At 42.5% G+C, this 16,698-nt stretch overlaps 1 protein-coding gene and 1 pseudogene across 6 annotated transcripts in view; both read right to left on the bottom strand.

Moving 5' to 3' along the window:
• The window catches only part of DENND1A (DENN domain containing 1A), a 465,276-nt gene that overhangs the window by 120,621 nt on the left and 327,957 nt on the right, over positions 1–16,698 (bottom strand). The window lies entirely within an intron of this gene.
• On the bottom strand, positions 2,820–3,452 carry LOC118667075 (annotated as a pseudogene).

The following is a 16,698-nucleotide window of genomic DNA, read 5'->3' as shown; positions in this document are numbered from 1 at the left end:
GTGGCTGTGGGATGCATGCAGTCAGGTAGGTTTTAGAATAGGATGTGTGACCTGGGGAAGACTGTTTACTTACATTCAACTTGAGCCACATCCCCCTTGCATGGCCCCTGAGGAAATCCAGACCCTTAACATACTGGGTCAAGCCACATTTTTAGATCCTTCAGAAGTATGAAATGTGTTAGACTAGAAGGGTCTAGACCTTGCAATCTCTGAGCTGGAATTTAAATATAATATTAGGAAATTATAGAATCTGGAAAATTATTTTTTAAAAATATATTTTATTGATTTTTTTAAGAGAGGAAGGGAGAAGGATAGAGAGTTAGAAACATCTATGAGAGAGAAACATCAATCAGCTGCCTCCTGCACACCCCCTACTGGGGATGTGGCCGCAACCAAGGTACATGCCCTTGACCAGAATGGAACCTGAGACCCTTCAGTCCACAGGCTGACACTCTATCCACTGAGCCAAACTGGTTAGGGCAGAATCTGGAAAATTATTAACACTATTTTGTAATTCTACTGAGTTTCATTTAATTGTTAATATAATTTATATTTACACATGAAAGACTACACGTATTGACATTGTTTTTTTGTAGCATAATAATAAAACAAACATCTGTGAACCTACTACCCAACTTAAAGAACAGACATTATCATTGCATTGTCTTGGTATCCCTCTACTGTTATCCCTCTACTATTATTTCTACTTGGTATCCCTCTACTGTTCCTTTCCCCAGTTATTTCTCACTAACTCCTATCCTCAATTATTTTTCTCATTCCCTAAAGTTTTTCCACATGTGTACAATGGCTGTATGTTCTGGCAATGTAATTATTGTTCAACTAGCCAAAATCTGAGGTTACGGGGAGAATAGGGAAAGAAGATGGAAAAAGGGTTACAAAATTTTCTGTAATTGTTTACTGAGGCAGCTGTGTATGAAAAGAAATGAATAATTATGGAATATTTTAATTCCAATATCGTCTGTGCCCTTGAGAACCAGCATTCTAAAGATGGCAAAAAGGAAATGTAAATGTAGTGGAGAAGAGGTTAAATTAAAGCTCTGTGGTCTTGAATGTGAAGTACTATGTATACGTGTGTATATATCTGTATCTGTGTATGTGTGTGTACTTCCCAGCTCTGTCCACTACAAAGGCCCAGAAACAATGACCAGTGAGTGTCCTCACACCCAGGTTCTGGTCTTGAGACATTATTTCTCACCAAAAGAAACCAGTGCTTCCTGAGGAAATAATGTCTGGTTCCAGGTCTGGGGACAGGAAACACCTATGATGAGCCTGGAACAGCTTGTAATATCAGGCAGCAGGGGAGCTATCAAAAACAAGTGGGGTCACACAAAACAAAAGTACTCAGATGCCAACCTGAAGAAGTTCTCACCAGCCAAAGATGGGACACTTTGAGTTTCAATAACAGTAATTTCAATGAACCCAAAACCATCAAATATGTTTAAATAATAATACATATATTAAAGAATTATCACACTGAGAGGTGATAGGGAACTAATTACATTATATTAAAAACTGGTAAGTAAAGGGAATGAAGCCTTTCTCTTGACGTTGCTTTATGAACTGTAACACTGGGTAATAAAATAGTATATGAAAAAAGTGTCTCTTTATAAAAATACTAGAGGCCCCATGCACAAAATTCTTGCAAGGGGCTCGGCCCTCACAGCCCTGGCTTCATCCGGAAGGTCGTTCGGAAGATCATTTGGCTGTCTGGTCTAATTAGCATATTATGCTTTTATTATTATAGATCCAACCAATAAATGAGCCTGGCCAGTGGCTGAGCATCGACCTATGAACCAGGAGGTCACAGTTTGATTCCCGGTCAGGGCACATGCCCGGGCTTGTGGGCTCGTTCCCCAGTAGGGGCCATGCAGGAGGCAACTGATCAATGATTCTCTCTCATCACTGATGTTTCCATCTCTCTCTCCCTCTCCCTTCCTCTCTGAAATAAATAAAAATATATTTTAAAAAAATGATAAACTTAGAACTCTATCACCATTTTGTGACTCCCAATGGATAAACAAATATAGGCATTAAGCATCATGGGCTATTAAAAGTCAGCAAACCAGACCTGCTATGTTCTCCTATAGTCATAAAAAATATTACCTGCAGTCTTGCCAAAGAGATTCAACCTGAGTCTAACCATTCTCAGGATCCAGTGCCAATTAGAGGGAAATACAAAGGACAGAGGAATATGGTGAAAGGCACCATGACTATGCAATCAGCAATACCTACACTTAGGAAAACTATAGGCCTGGTTTCTTCAACAAGTAAATTGTAATGAAATGAAAGGGTGGAGGAGGAATGTATAAGTTAAAAGATAATTAAAAGCCATATCATTTTTTTTTCTATTCCAGAAAACTTTTGCAGGTTTTATTTACAATGCCAACTTTTAAAAAGACACTAAAGTTAACAGGACAATAAACTAGGCAGAAATCGCTTTGCAAAAAGGGGGAAAGCCCAAAATGCCACTTTCTATAGAGAACCCACAATTCCGGTTTATTCAGAGCAAAGAAAAAAGATACTTTTGATCATACTGGAAGAAACTCAGCCATAGGTTTGGAATCTGTACCCAAACTACACATGCAATGAAGACAATATTCTGACAGCGGTTCTCAACCTGTGGGTTGCGAACAATGAAAATACATCCTGCATATCAGATATTTACATTACGATTAATAACAGTAGCAAAATTACAGTTATGAAGTAGCAACGAAAATAATTTTATGGCTGGGGGTCGCCACAACATGAGGAACTGTATTAAAGGGTCGCGGCATTAGGAAGGTTGAGAACCACTGTGCTAATACAATTGATTTGCTGCTGCATTTGTCTACTGTTTGCCTAATATTAACAATTATAAACAGAACAGTGCAACTAGTATTTGGAACAGTCCTTACAGTGTTACAGCGTCAGGCACAACTTTTCACTTCTCTTCACACCACGGGTTCTCCTTGCGTACCTGGGCTTCCTCTTCTTCAGGAAAGTCATTTTTTATATTGACGGTCTTGCGAATCTCTTCAGGGGTTTCCCCCTTGATCATATTGGCAACAATCTTGCATGTAACATCAAGCAAACCTTGATGTCTAAGTAGTTTGCAGCCAGAACTAGTTCAAATAGTGTTCCTTGGTCAACTTTGAGGAATTCTTGGTCCCAAACAGGAATACCATCGGTTCGCTTTTCTTTGTTCTCATCATCCTCAGGAGGAGGAGGGTCACCCTTGTGGGGGGTGCACCACGGAATGACCTTTTTAAATGTTGCTGCATTAACATTTGGTAGAGGAACTAGGTCATCACCACCTTCATCACGCATTCCCAACTCTTCTAACATGGTCTGCATAGTCACAGATTGTTTGGCAATTTCAACATCAACTTCAAATATCTCTCCATCAGAACTCTGCAGTTTAATTGAAGGCATGGTGCTCGGTCTCAAGGAGAGAGCCGGGCAGTGTCAGCAGAACCAAAGAAGAAGGTGGAGAACAAGGCCACTTACCGCCACGCAATATCATTTTTCAAATGGCCAAGACTAAATTCTAGCATCTACGGATAAACATTTGGGTAATGAAACTTTTTTAAAAAAAAATATGGAAGTCAGGATGGTGGTTATTTTTGGCAGAAGAAAGAGTTTTGATGGAAGGGGTTTCTGGGGTGAGTAGTGAAGCTCCAGTTCTTGACCTGGGCAGTATCGGTCTTACAACAATTCGTTATGCCATTCATTTAATTAAGGCAGTTTTCTTTCTCAGTTTTATAATGGAAAGATCTTTAAAAATGTGTAATTACCTATCGAGTGGGAAATATTGTAAAGACTGAATGTCAACATTTCTTTGTAAATAATGTCATGATGAGAATTCTTACTATATTTTTAATTAAAATACACATATTGTCTTAACATTGAAAAAGAAAACTTCATATCTATACTGTTGCCTCATAGGATAGAATGTAGAGAAAGCTCAGCTTTAAATTAAAGAGTTTTTTTATATATTTAAAAACAAATATTGTTGATAAAGGGGATGGCTATGCATGGGGGTGGGGATAGGAAGTATATGGGAAATCTCTGTACCTTTCCTTAATTTTGCTGTGAACCTAAATGCTGGGGTCCAACCCCAGCCAGGTTCTGTCCAGGTTCTGTAGCCGGGTTCTTCAGCCAGGTTCTGTCTAGGTTCTCCAACCAAGTTCTGTCACCAGGTTCTAGTCAGGTTCTCTTGCCATGTTCTATAGGTTCTGTGTCCATATTCTCTTGCTAGGTTCTCCAGCCAGGTTCTCCAGGTTCTACAGCCAGGTTCTGTAGCCATGTTCCCTCGCTAGGTTCTCCAGCCAGGTTCTGTCCAGGTTCTGTAGCTGGGTTCTTCAGCCAGGTTCTGTCTAGGTTCTCCAACCAAGTTCTGTCACCAGGTTCTAATCAGGTTCTCTTGCCATGTTCTATCCAGGTTCTGTAACCAGGTTCTGTCTCTAGGTTCTTCAGCCAGGTTCTCTTGCTAGGTTCTGTGTCCAGGTTCTGTGGCCAGTTTCTGTCCAGGATCTTTTGCCATGTTCTCTCGCTAGGTTCTGTCTCTAGGTTCTATGGCCAGTTTCTGTCCAGGATCTTTTGCCATGTTCTCTCGCTAGGTTCTGTCTCTAGGTTCTGTCTCCAGTTTCTGTCCAGGATCTTTTGCCATGTTCCCTCCAGCGAAGTTCTTCTGTCTCTAGGTTCTGTGTCTAGGTTCTGTGTCCTGTTGTCTTGTTACATCTGTATTTATACCAGTTGATTCCAATCCTATCAATCTCTATTCCAAAGGTTAGGGCGTTTCTTATCTCCATTCCAGGGAGTAAAGATTATGTAGCTTAAGCATGATTGTTCGTAGTTAAAGTGATTAATTACCCGCCTGGCACTTAGTTAAGGGGTTTTATTCCCTCCCTAACTTCAGGGGAAAATTCCTACCTGGGGAAACAACCTTTCTCAGAGAGGTGACCTTGGTTAAAACACATAGTGCCAAGAAGGTGAGCAAACATATTAAGAACAGTATGCCATATATGCCAGGTCCCTTGAAACAGCAAGGATGGGCCAGCTCCCGGCACCTAAAACTGCTCTAAAATATAAAGATTATTTTTAAAAAACCCCACCTAATATTAAGTTCTTTCCATGTGCCAGGCACCTGTTGTATTATCTCATTTAAACTGCACAAGCTTATGAGATAGATCACATCTGTTCTCACTCTTTTACAGATGAGGAGACTGGAGCACAGATGGGTTAATTAACTTACTCAAAATTATAAAAATAAAAATAAAAAATTATGTAAATGGAAAAGTAGAACCCAGGTCTACCTGACTCCTGTGGGCAGGTTCCATATTGGATCTGTCTCTCTGTGCCCAGTATCTACTAGTACTTACGGAATTAAACTGGTTTACTGAATACTAATGATCAGGAAACAGATATTAAGATTCCATAAGCTGCTACCTAGAACATCACTTCTTGGCAGGAGAGATAAGAGGCAAAGACTTCCTTTGAGCCCAGCAGTCACAGAGACCCTTCTCTAGGGCAGAATGGTCTCCCAGGGCAAGGGCTTGAGTCCAGGCTGGCGAGATGCATCCAGATTAAATGTGTCTGGGAAACCCGAGAGATGAAAAAGACAGCTAAATGCTGCTGACTGCAGGGAGTGCAGAAAAATGTTTTCTGTTCCCTAGGAAGGCAAAGTTACCACCCTGACACACTGAATTACCAAACCCAGACAAAGAAGTGAGATCTTAGAGTTCATGTTTCTTGACTAGATGCTGGAAACCACCACCAACGAGGACCAGAAGCAGCTTGGGGCCAGTGGAAAAAACACGAGTTCTAGAGGCAGACAAACCAGGCCCTCAATCCTGGCCCAGCTCTTACCAGCACCCACTCATCTGGGGGGGGGGGGGTTCTCTTTATCCCTTTCCTGGGATACCTGGCACATTTTATGTTGACTTTCCTCTCTGTTTCCTCTTTGTGTCTACCTAGAAGAAAGGTGGGGAACCTTTTTTTCTGTCAAGGGCCATTTAGATATTTATAACATCACTAGAGGCCTGGTGCATGAAAATTTGTGCACTCGGTGGGGAGGGGGGTCCCCTCAGCCGGGCCTGCACCCTCTCCCAGTCCAGGAGCCCTCAGGGGATGTGTGACTGACAGCTTAGGCCCACTCCAGAGCAGGCCTAAGACTCAGTCTGGCCTTCCTCTGCGGGAGGCGACCAGGCGGACTTATCAGGGGACTGCGGCACCGGCTGGCGAGCGGCTGGCCCTACCCCCTGATCAACGTCCCTTCCCTCGCGCCAGCCGCCTGCTCACCAGCCCACCCTCTGATGACCAGTCATTCCACCATTCAGTCCATTTGCTTATTATGCTTTTATTATATAGGATTCCCGGGCCATACAAAATTATCAACTTAAAAATTAGCCCGCTATATTTGGTCAAACATTTAATTAACTCACCCCTAATGCCTTGGCAAGGCCAGGCCAAATGATTTTGCGGGCCTTCTATCTGTGGGCTGGACGTTCCCCACCCCTGATGTAGAATATAAGGGATTCGAGGGCTGGAACTTGGTTGTCTTCACTGCTGAGTCTTCGAGCACCTAGAACCGTGTCTGGCATAGTAGGGTCTTGGTAAATGCTTACTCAAAGTTGATTTAAACTGTTTCAACCCTCTCTGCTTTAAGTTCCTTATCTGTCAAGCTGGGGATAATACCATGCACACTTAACCAAGAAAATATAAAGGGCAAGAAGTAAGGGTTCAATAGATACGGGGTTTTTTCCTTTACATACCTCTTTTGCGTAACACTCATCAAATGAGAATAAAACTATTTAACTCGGGATAAAATTTCCCCTTCAAAGAATAGATAAGGACCGTTTAAGCTTGCCACTGACTTGCTCAGGACACCCTCAAAACCTACAGACCATTTTTAATGCTGTGAAGATAAGAGTAAAAATGTATCACAGTAGGAACTTGGGTGAAGAAAGTCTTAAGCAAATGGCGTATGAATAATGCCAGTGAACTGCGATGTATGAGCACAGGGCGAGCGGAGATCTGCCAGGTCACATCACTAACAGGGAACAGCAAACCAAACATAAATAATCTCCAGTAAAAGGCTTCCCCCAAATCCTGCCACACCTCCCTGGGCTGTGACTGTTGGTGACTTGGGCATTCACTGACAAAAGGGAAGCTGCCTCCCAGAGAACAAGGACTTTATGCCTGCCATCTCATTGACTTTTAAAAATAATTTTGTGAGAGTGGCATTCTTATCCCCATATAACAAATGAAAAGTCTGTGGTTCTGAGAGAAAGTGATTTCCAAGGTTTCCCATCTCTTAAGAAGCAGCTCTCCTGGAATTCCAGTTTCTTTAGCCGGCAGTGAATGGGTGACTACAACACATGTGAAGTACCTCTCTAACACCTGAATACTTCATTGCACATTTACAAGCTTCCCGGATTCCAAGCCCCCAGGAAGTGAATATATTAAGATAAGAAATTAGACACATACTAGATAGTAATTGCTACCTAATAAAACTTTGCCAATTCACTGAAGTTTGAAGCAGTCAATCAACATCTGTGGATTTCTAACACTCCTGGTAGCTCCAGGCTAAGCCCAAAAAGTTTTAAATACCTTGCTCTTGTTTCATTATAAAATAGGAACCAGCCAAGTATATGTCAAGGGAGCCCTGTGAAGGCATCATTTAAGTAGAGATTTTCTTTCCTATTTTACAATTGAGGAGCTAAGGTTCAGAAAGGTATAGTAACTTGCCTGGAATCACACAGTTGAGAGGAGGCAGAGTCCAGATTAGCACCGGGTTTAGCAATACACCAGGGAGCTTTTAACTTCACATGTTGTTTATTACTGACCTGCGTTTATGTGTGTCACGGAAGAGCCTTAATATCTGAGATCCGGTTCCGAGCCTGTCTGATCTTAGACCCACCCTGCTCTGTTCTGGATAGAAGTTCCCTGGGCTCTCAGGTCAGCTGGCTTCCTGCTTGCTTTGGCACGTGTGAGGAGGCCCTGGTGATAGGTGAGGAGGAAGATGAAAAGGAGAAGCTGAGTGTGTCTCCTGTCTCCCTGCCTGGGGTATTGTCCATCATGGTTCGCCTCCTCTTTGGCTCGTGCGCCCACTGCACAGGCCCACAGGTTCTAGTTGTGGTCAGGTGACCCAGCACTGGACCCAGGAAACCACCACTGCTGTTGCTCATCTCTGGATTATCTCTCAGCTCCTCCCTCTATCAGCTGAATAACCATTTCCTTGAATTATTTTCTCTCTTGGAAACACCAGAAGGACTTCCTGTTGTCCTCGTTATATCCCGATTGATACACTGATCAAGCTGTTGGACCAAGGGGGCCATGTGGCCACCTGTGGTCCTGGGCTGAGACAGCTAAGTGGTGGCTGGGCTCTAGGTCTCAAGACCACTTGTTGGCTACAAACCTCTGACTGGCCAGATAAGAAATGCTTTGGAAAAGAGACATGCTTTTCTTTTCTGAGGTTCATAGCTACGAGACGGGTAAAATGAACACAGTTGGTATCCTAATTCCATGGCCTTAGAGCAAGAAAAATTCATCATACTCATTCAGCTACAGCAGCATTGCCCAAACTGTGGGGAGGAGTAGGAGATGCATGGAATGTTAATAGGTATTCTGGGGAGAAAAGGCTTTTGAAAAATTCTGGTTAACTAGATTTCTTTATAGCAGGGCTTCAATAACATGCATTTAAATACCTAAGAGAAAAGTTATAGTATGCAATATATGACAATCCCAAATATTACGTGTTCAGAAAACGTAACATCTTGTGGATCTAATATTTTAAGGAACACTGTTCTAGAAATGCTGGTTTATGGGATTGGTGCTGAAACCCTCCCGTGGCCCTCTAGGCCTTTCCTGGCCTGGAGCCGTCCCCTTCTCCACTTCCTCCTTGGACACACGCCTTTTCTCTGTCTGTGCCCCGGCCACAGCTCCGACCATGCCATGTAGTTTCCACGCCCCTTGCCTGTCTGCCCCCGCTCCTGGGGAAATGCGATTTTCCCACAAGGCGCCATCCCCGGTGCATCCTTCCCTGGGCCCCTGGCGGAAGTGATCCCTTCTGCCTTTGGATGTCAATGCCTGGACAGCACTCTGCTACAGCAGTTACCACACCTCGGTGCAACTCTGCTTGCTTTCCGGCTCAGCCTCACACTGTCCTTAAGAACAGTGATCGAATCTTACTTGTCAGTGTGTGCAAACCAGTGCCCACAGCACAGTGGTCATGAGGTCAGGTTTGTGGGGATACAAATACCCCAGGATTTTAAATATGTTTCATTTTCTGCTATCAAAGCTTGATTATAATTGACTTAAAATTCGTTAAATCAAATCAAGTTCCCTTGTTATGATAATCCCTAATAAATTAGCCTTATATTAGTGTAGCTATTTTTATTGTGATGCCAATAACTGGGTTTTTAAAAAAATCCTAAAATCAATTTAAAAACAACTACACTGAAGAAAGTTCTGCACCGGGATTAACATTGCGATGAGAAAGTTCGCCACTAGGTGTCAGCCCAGGAAAAGAGGAGGGAGGGCTGCACTGGCAAGTGGTTTACTTTTCATCCAATTATCACCATAAATGTCAAAAACTTACACAAAATATTAAGCAATTAAAGTGATCTATTAAAGGAATGTTTTAAAAAAAGATATCTAAAATGTTGACATTTCCCCTTTGCAAAATAGTTTATAAATGATGTTAGTTTAACCTGCATTTTTCAAGACAAGAAACATTTGCACAGATTAGAGACATTGACTCCTAAGAGGAAACCAGCTCAGTTTTCTTCTGAAATGCCCTGAAACTGTATACAATACGGACCATATGGTAATCACCATTGTGGCAAGTGGTCAGAGGAAAGAGCGTGGTTGCTAGAATCAGGCAGATGGAAGGTTCAAATCCTGGCTCTGCCACTTCTTAAAAAGTGACATAACCGTTCTTCACCTTGGTTTCCCTTCAGTAAAATGGGGCTACACTATGCTCTACATATGAGGACTATAAACATCAAATAAGGGAATATATGTAGAGTCTAGCATATAATAAGTGCTTCATATTATTTTCTTTTCCTTATGACTTCAAGTCTTAATGATTTATTTAATAAAGCTGTGTTTCAGCTCCCAAATAATTAAAGACACTATAACTAAGAACTATTATCAATTCAGTCACTCCGCAGATAATTATTGAGCACTTTCTATGTATCAGGTTCAGCCACTAGGATACACGAGTCATCATCACACTCCACCCCTTTCTGGAGCGAGATTCCATTTCTTTGTGAGGGGAGCATAAGACTAGATGTGATGTAGCTGTCTATTTCTGAGAATGCATACACACCCCATAAAAAATCAGTGTGGATGCATGCTCAGTGGGGAGTAGAGGGAAGGAAATTTATAATTGTATCCTCTAATCATCATAAATTCCATAATGTCCGCCATGGAACAAACCCACCACTCACTCCACCTTCTGTTCCTGCATCTCTACTATGGCTGGGGTATAAGAAAGAATAAGGCAAAATCCTGTTAAGAGGCTCACATGCACCTGAAGTCATCACATGTACATGTTATCACTGCTTGAAAATGGATCAGAAAGGTTTCCTTTTCAGAGTCTCACTGAAAAAGTAGAAGACCCTAAAGTGATATCATCGACTTAAAACACCAGAAACAGCAACCATTTCCCTTTGCTACAGCTTCCACAAAGACACAGTATTTAAAGCAGCCACAACGGGACCAGCTTACTCCATTAATGCACTTGTGTGTTGTCCTTTCCTAACTAGAACCGAATACTTACTGCACATGGTGATTTCACAGAGGGCGATCCTCTTCAATCCTAACTGGCTACCATGCTGCCTTTGGTGCCTTTGTTTGACATTTATACATTCACGCTTGGTGTTTGTGTCAGATTACTCTTCTCATGCTCGGAGGTGAAGCTGTGGATGTTTTTTTCTTTTTCAAAAACTAAGCATTGATATTGTACAACACTGAAATGTGACCACCAGTCTTTCTGATGCATAGCATGGGAAAACGAGTATCATTCATTTGTTCATCCATTCATTCAACACACACTTAATGAGCACCTACTAATATCTGACTATGTCAAGGATACCAAGGAGTACAAAACATGGTCCCACCTATGGGAACAAAGTAGGAAAGCAGCCAGATTATTAAATGGATTTAAAAAATTCTTAGAATTTAAAGCCTAGAATTCCTTCTGGATAGTCTAAGATACACTAACTGTAATATTTTTCAAGTATTTTAGAACATAGGAGAATTTAATTTTCATCACATTTAGTGATGCTCTTTGAAATCATTCGGTGCAGCTTGATCATCCTGTTTAAGTGTATTTCCTGCCAGTTCTCATCTCTCACTTAAGGACCTACTTTTTATGGGTAGTCAGTCTACTTCTAAAACAATGGTTCTCAGTTCAGCCATCATTCTTTGTGTGGCTCCAAGGTGCCAGGACTCTCAAACTGTTCCTGAGCAACATCAGTGTCCCGGGGAGGTGGACAGTGGAGATTTGGTGCCAATATCGAACAATGGTCCTCTTATCCTAATAAGCAAAAATGTTTTGATGAAATAGAAAAAAAAGATTCTCAATGATACTTTCTCTTGTGCATTTTTAAAACTGATTCTAATGCATTTCTTAATTTTAAACTCTTGGTACCTACCACCCCCTCTAGCCTGCAAGTGCTGGTGAGCAATAACATGAATAAATAAATATCAAATAAATATTGAAGGGATTAATATGTGATTTCTTACAGATCTTTTTTGTATCACTTGAGATAGAAGACAAACTCTCACAGTAAAGGATGGGAACAAACAGGACAGAATTTAATTGTTTTTTGAATGGTTTCGGGGAGTCTGACACTTGCTGACAAGTATGGCCACCACTATTCCAGGACGTGGCAGTCTGTCTCCTGCTCTTCCTCCTTTACCTACCTTCTTGTCATCCAGGAATGGTCACTATCATTTAGTTGATATCTACTACCAAGGAAAACATTGTGCTGACTTTTACATGATTATTGTTATTTTTCTCAATAGTCCTACAAGGTTGGCATTATTTCCATTTTAGGGATGAAAAATTGAGGATTAGAGAGGTCAAGTGACTTTAAGGCCATCTTCTGGCCAATGACAAGAGCCAGGATTAAAACCCAAGTGAATCCAAAGACCATACTCTTTCCAACACACCTGGTGGCCTCCTTAGCCATTTAAGAGCTACACAGCTATGGGTCCCCAGTGGTGAGAGCACCTCCCCTTATCCCTGCTTCATTCCCAGGACATGATCTTAACTTGGGATGAATACTAACATGAAAAAACGGTCCCCTCTCTAGTCCATAGACTCCTGCTGTCAATGCATCTGTTAGCTAGGCCTGTAGGTTTTGGCCTATAATTCCCTGTCTGCTTGCCCAAAGTAAACTAGAAAATAAGAAAGTCTTTCACAAACTTTTCCCACAGAGCATTCATAGGTATATAGCCATGCTTCACAAACACACTACTGATCACTTAAAAACAGCATGGGCTTTGTGTGGAAAACAATTTAGTGGTTCTTCAAAAAGTTAAACATGAAATTACTGTATGGCCCACCAATTCCACTTAGCGGTATACACCCAAAAGAAGTGAAAACAGGCCCTCAAACAGGTACGTGTACAGAAATGTTCACAGCAGCATTATTCTCAATAGTTAAAAGGTGAAAACAGCCCATGTCCAACAACAGATGAACGAAATGTGGTATAAACAAAATGTGGTATATCCATAAGGTTAGAATATTATTTAGACTTAAAAAGGGATGAAGTTCTGACACATGCTACAATGTGGATGAGCCTTGACAACATTATGTGAAGTAATGCCAGACACAAAAGGACAAATATGGTATAATTCCCCTTATATGAAACATCTAAAATAGGCAAATTCGTAGAGATGGAAAGTAGAGTAGAGGTTCCCAAGGGCTGGGGAAGGGGAAATGGGGAGTTATTGCTTAATGGATATAGAGTTTCTGTCATATAGGGCTGTGAATGTAATGAATGCCACTGAATTATATCCTTAACAATAATGAAGATGGCACATTTTATGTTGTATATCGTTTACTACAATTAAAAAGACCAAAAAGCATGGGCTCCAGGACAGATGTGGATTCAAGTCCCAGCTCTGCCCTTCCCAGCCTGTGTGGAGGCACACGCACCAGAACCTATTGTTTTAAGATGCCTCAAACCGCCTTTTCCCTTTAGCACCAGATGGAGGCACAGATAAATGAGTAATGTCCCTTATATGCATCCTGGGTGTCCGCTGCTGGCCTAGGTGGAGGGCAGGGAGAGCGCCCCATGAAGGCTCTTCATTCTTCCCATTTTTTGAGCTGCTCCGAGGCTGAGTCAAAGGAAATTTGCTTCCCTACCACGTTGTAATGAGTTGGCACCCACAGTCAGGCTCCTACACACAGACTTGTATTACTCTACTCAGAAGGCTTCGAAATATAACATTTCAAAGCTTTATTCATAAAGATGTCTAGTGGAATATTGATTATAATGCCTAGATATTGGAAATAATCTGAATGTCCAATATGAGAAAGTGGTTATAGCCATTATGGTAGCTGTGCTTGATAAAATAGTATGCAGCTATGTAAAAATGCATATGTCATGTTAAATGAGGAGAAACACACTTTTAACTTAGATTTGATAGCAGCTATAGAAACACTTTGCATAATGAAAAATAATTAAAGAGAATATACAAAAGTTAGTTGAGGTACTTTTGTTAGTTCAGTGTGACTATAGTGCTATTTTAATTTTTCTAGTTTTGAAATATTTTCCTATTGCTTATTACACTAAAATCATAGATAAAAAGTTTTGTGTTTTTTTTAAATCATGAGATCAATGGTGTTACTCAACCAGGAGACAGATATATATGGTGTTTCCTGACCTGCTCCAACACAGCCTTGCCCATTCATGCTTGAAAGCCAGGCTATCAATCTGCTTTTATCTTAACTTCTCTGTCTTCCAGGGGTTTTAGGTGGATAAATATGACTCAGCAGAATCATGTACACAATCAGGGGCTGTAAGGAAGGTGATGCCAGCAGACCCACAGCTGAAGCTGGAAGCCAGGCCTCTGGGGGTGAACGGAACAAGCCAGACTGGAGGAGCTGGCTGCTGCCTGCACTGCCTCCTTCACAGACACCCTGGCTGGCTGTCAACTGCCCCCAGCCCAGCATTCACCTCTGAGGGCAAGGGCTGTGCTCTACGCATCCTGGGGATGCCCAGCCAGCAGGTTGGTCCAGAGAGCACCACATGAGCTTGTTGAATAAACAATTGCAGATGCTCCATCTATACTGGCCTTCTCAGACGCTGGCACAGAACAAGACACATCTTAAAGTACCAATAGCCATCCGTTTTGCCTTCTGATCTAACATTTACCAAGGATCTGCAGCGGACAAACATGGGAACATACACTTTCACATGTACTGTCTTAAGATGAATCCAGGTAGCATGAGCTATGAAATGAGAAACTGAACAAAAAAAGGGATGAAATTTCTAATTTCATAGTCTATTTTTGAAAGTTCTTTAAAACTAAGGCTACTGTGCTATGAAATGTCTTCAAAGAGAGGGCGGCGGCGAGCTAGTCATATTCAGATTTCATGATGACATAGTTTTAAACAAAGGAGAAGTAAAAGTAAGATTCTTGTTAAAATTCATTTGTTCTGCATAGCCAGGAGAAAGGGGAACTTTCAAGGCAAATTCAAGAACCACACTGCTACCCACATCCTCCACAAGTTGCAATCTTCCACCAAGCTGAGAAAGGATTCTTGGCTTAGCAATTAAAATCATTTGTCTTTTATCCCCTTCTTGCCAAAAAGGACCCCAGCCCTAACTAGTTAATCCCTAACACACACTGCTACTCCCAGAGTTGCCTGGCAACTGCTAGGAGGCGTGTCAGAGAGCAAGAAAGGCCTAAATAAATGAGCTGCAGCCTGGCTGCGCTTGACATGGATAAAGGGGGGTTTTCCGAATGGAGCTGCCTGGCTGCTTGTGGTTCTGTCATTTAAGTGGAGATGAACAAGTTGGCTTGGCTGATATTGTTAAATATCTTGGGCTTTGCACCTGGTATTCTCCGGGTGACTGAGAAATGGGTCACATGCCCTGCGATTTGCAGACACTCTCCCCTCTGCCGGCAGCAGCCACCTAAAGCCTACAGAGAGAGCAGGATGCAATGCACTCATGCTGAGTGAGACCCAGCACCAGCCCCAGCCCAGAAGCTTCCCTGTGCCTTTATGTCTTTCCATCCACTGTTCCCAAATATACTCATTGATGCCTGCACTATGCCATGACCCATGCCCAGTGCTGGGAGCACAGAAAGAAAGAGTGATAAAAGTGGAACATGTGCAAACCAGAACAAAGACAGGTGAGAGGGTGTGGTGGAAGGAATCTGAGTTTTGGAGTCAGGATGACCCAAGTCTGTCCCCTGGCTCTCCTACTTACCAGAAGTCACCCACAATCTGAGCCTCTATCTCCAATCTGTGAAATGGATAGTAAAGGGCAGTGGAGGGGAATGACGGAAACAACTGAGAGATGAACCGAGCTCTGGCCTTGGGGAAGGCTGCTGGGCAGGTAGGAGACGTGGCTGTCGCTGGACACTCTGAACTCACTTCCTGACACTCAGGAGGGTCCTTTGGAACCATCCCCTGGCCCTGAAGAGAGGCACCGGTGAGCACTGTCGAGTCCATCATGTTTCATGTTTAAAAACCAAGCCCTTGGGACTGTGCAGTGACCCGAGTCTCAGGACTGCACCCACCGGCCCAGCCCAGTGGGAAGCCACACCCCACACCCCACAAAGCTCTCCACTTTGGCTTATTCTCCCACTGCTGGCTGCTGCTCAGATCCGCCCGGCAATCTGCCTTAGAGGCGCTCCCGTCCGCCACCACCTGCTCCGGCCACCATCTTTCTCCATCACCGTGTATATCAAAGGCCTTCAGTGTACTTCATCTTTTGACCCAGTCAACCCATGTCAGGGATTGTGCCTCAGGAAATAATTCAGAGCATGCATGAAGATTTATCCAAAGATGCTCACCACAGTGTGGTTTAAGATTGTGAAAGGTGCCTAACCAAAGCCCTAGCACTGGGCTGATGTGATGGCCTTGGTACTGATTTCAGATCGCAGGAACTTGATAAAAGTCTGCCCTTCTAAGAGGCCCACAGGTGATTCTGATCCACAGCCAAGACTGGGAGCCACTAGAGTCACTTGATAGGATATGCACGGCCATTATAAATGATATTTTAAGAAGAATTTTCATTTGCTATGAATAAATGCTTACAACATACTAAAAGACAAGCCCAAACAACTGGGGACTAGATTGCTTTGCTGGTAATTTCTCAACTGCCTAAAAGTAAAATCCCAAAACCAAAACCCAAATGAAACAAAAAGGACCCAAAAAATCCTGGGACCTAGGTAGAAACATGCTAACATGTTATCTCAACTCCAGATGATAGGATTGTGGGTGTTTTCTCATTTAAGTCCTCAGTTACTTTAAACTTTTCTTACCAGGAGCTGGTGTTTTTATAATCAGAGAAATACAAGTGGCCTGAGGAGGCTGCTCTAGCCCCTCAGCACGGGGAGTCTGCCACTCTGGAGGCTCATCCAGGTCAACATCCCCCACATCACCCCCATGTGACAAGTGCAAGTACAACCATAAACTTCTCCAGAGGAGCAACCTGTGCCTAA

The sequence above is a fragment of the Myotis myotis genome, unplaced genomic scaffold (genome assembly GCF_014108235.1).
Source record: "Myotis myotis isolate mMyoMyo1 unplaced genomic scaffold, mMyoMyo1.p scaffold_m19_p_12, whole genome shotgun sequence".
NCBI lineage: Eukaryota > Metazoa > Chordata > Mammalia > Chiroptera > Vespertilionidae > Myotis > Myotis myotis.
Note: the sequence above shows the minus strand (reverse complement) of the source record. Positions and strands in the feature narration are given on the sequence as shown.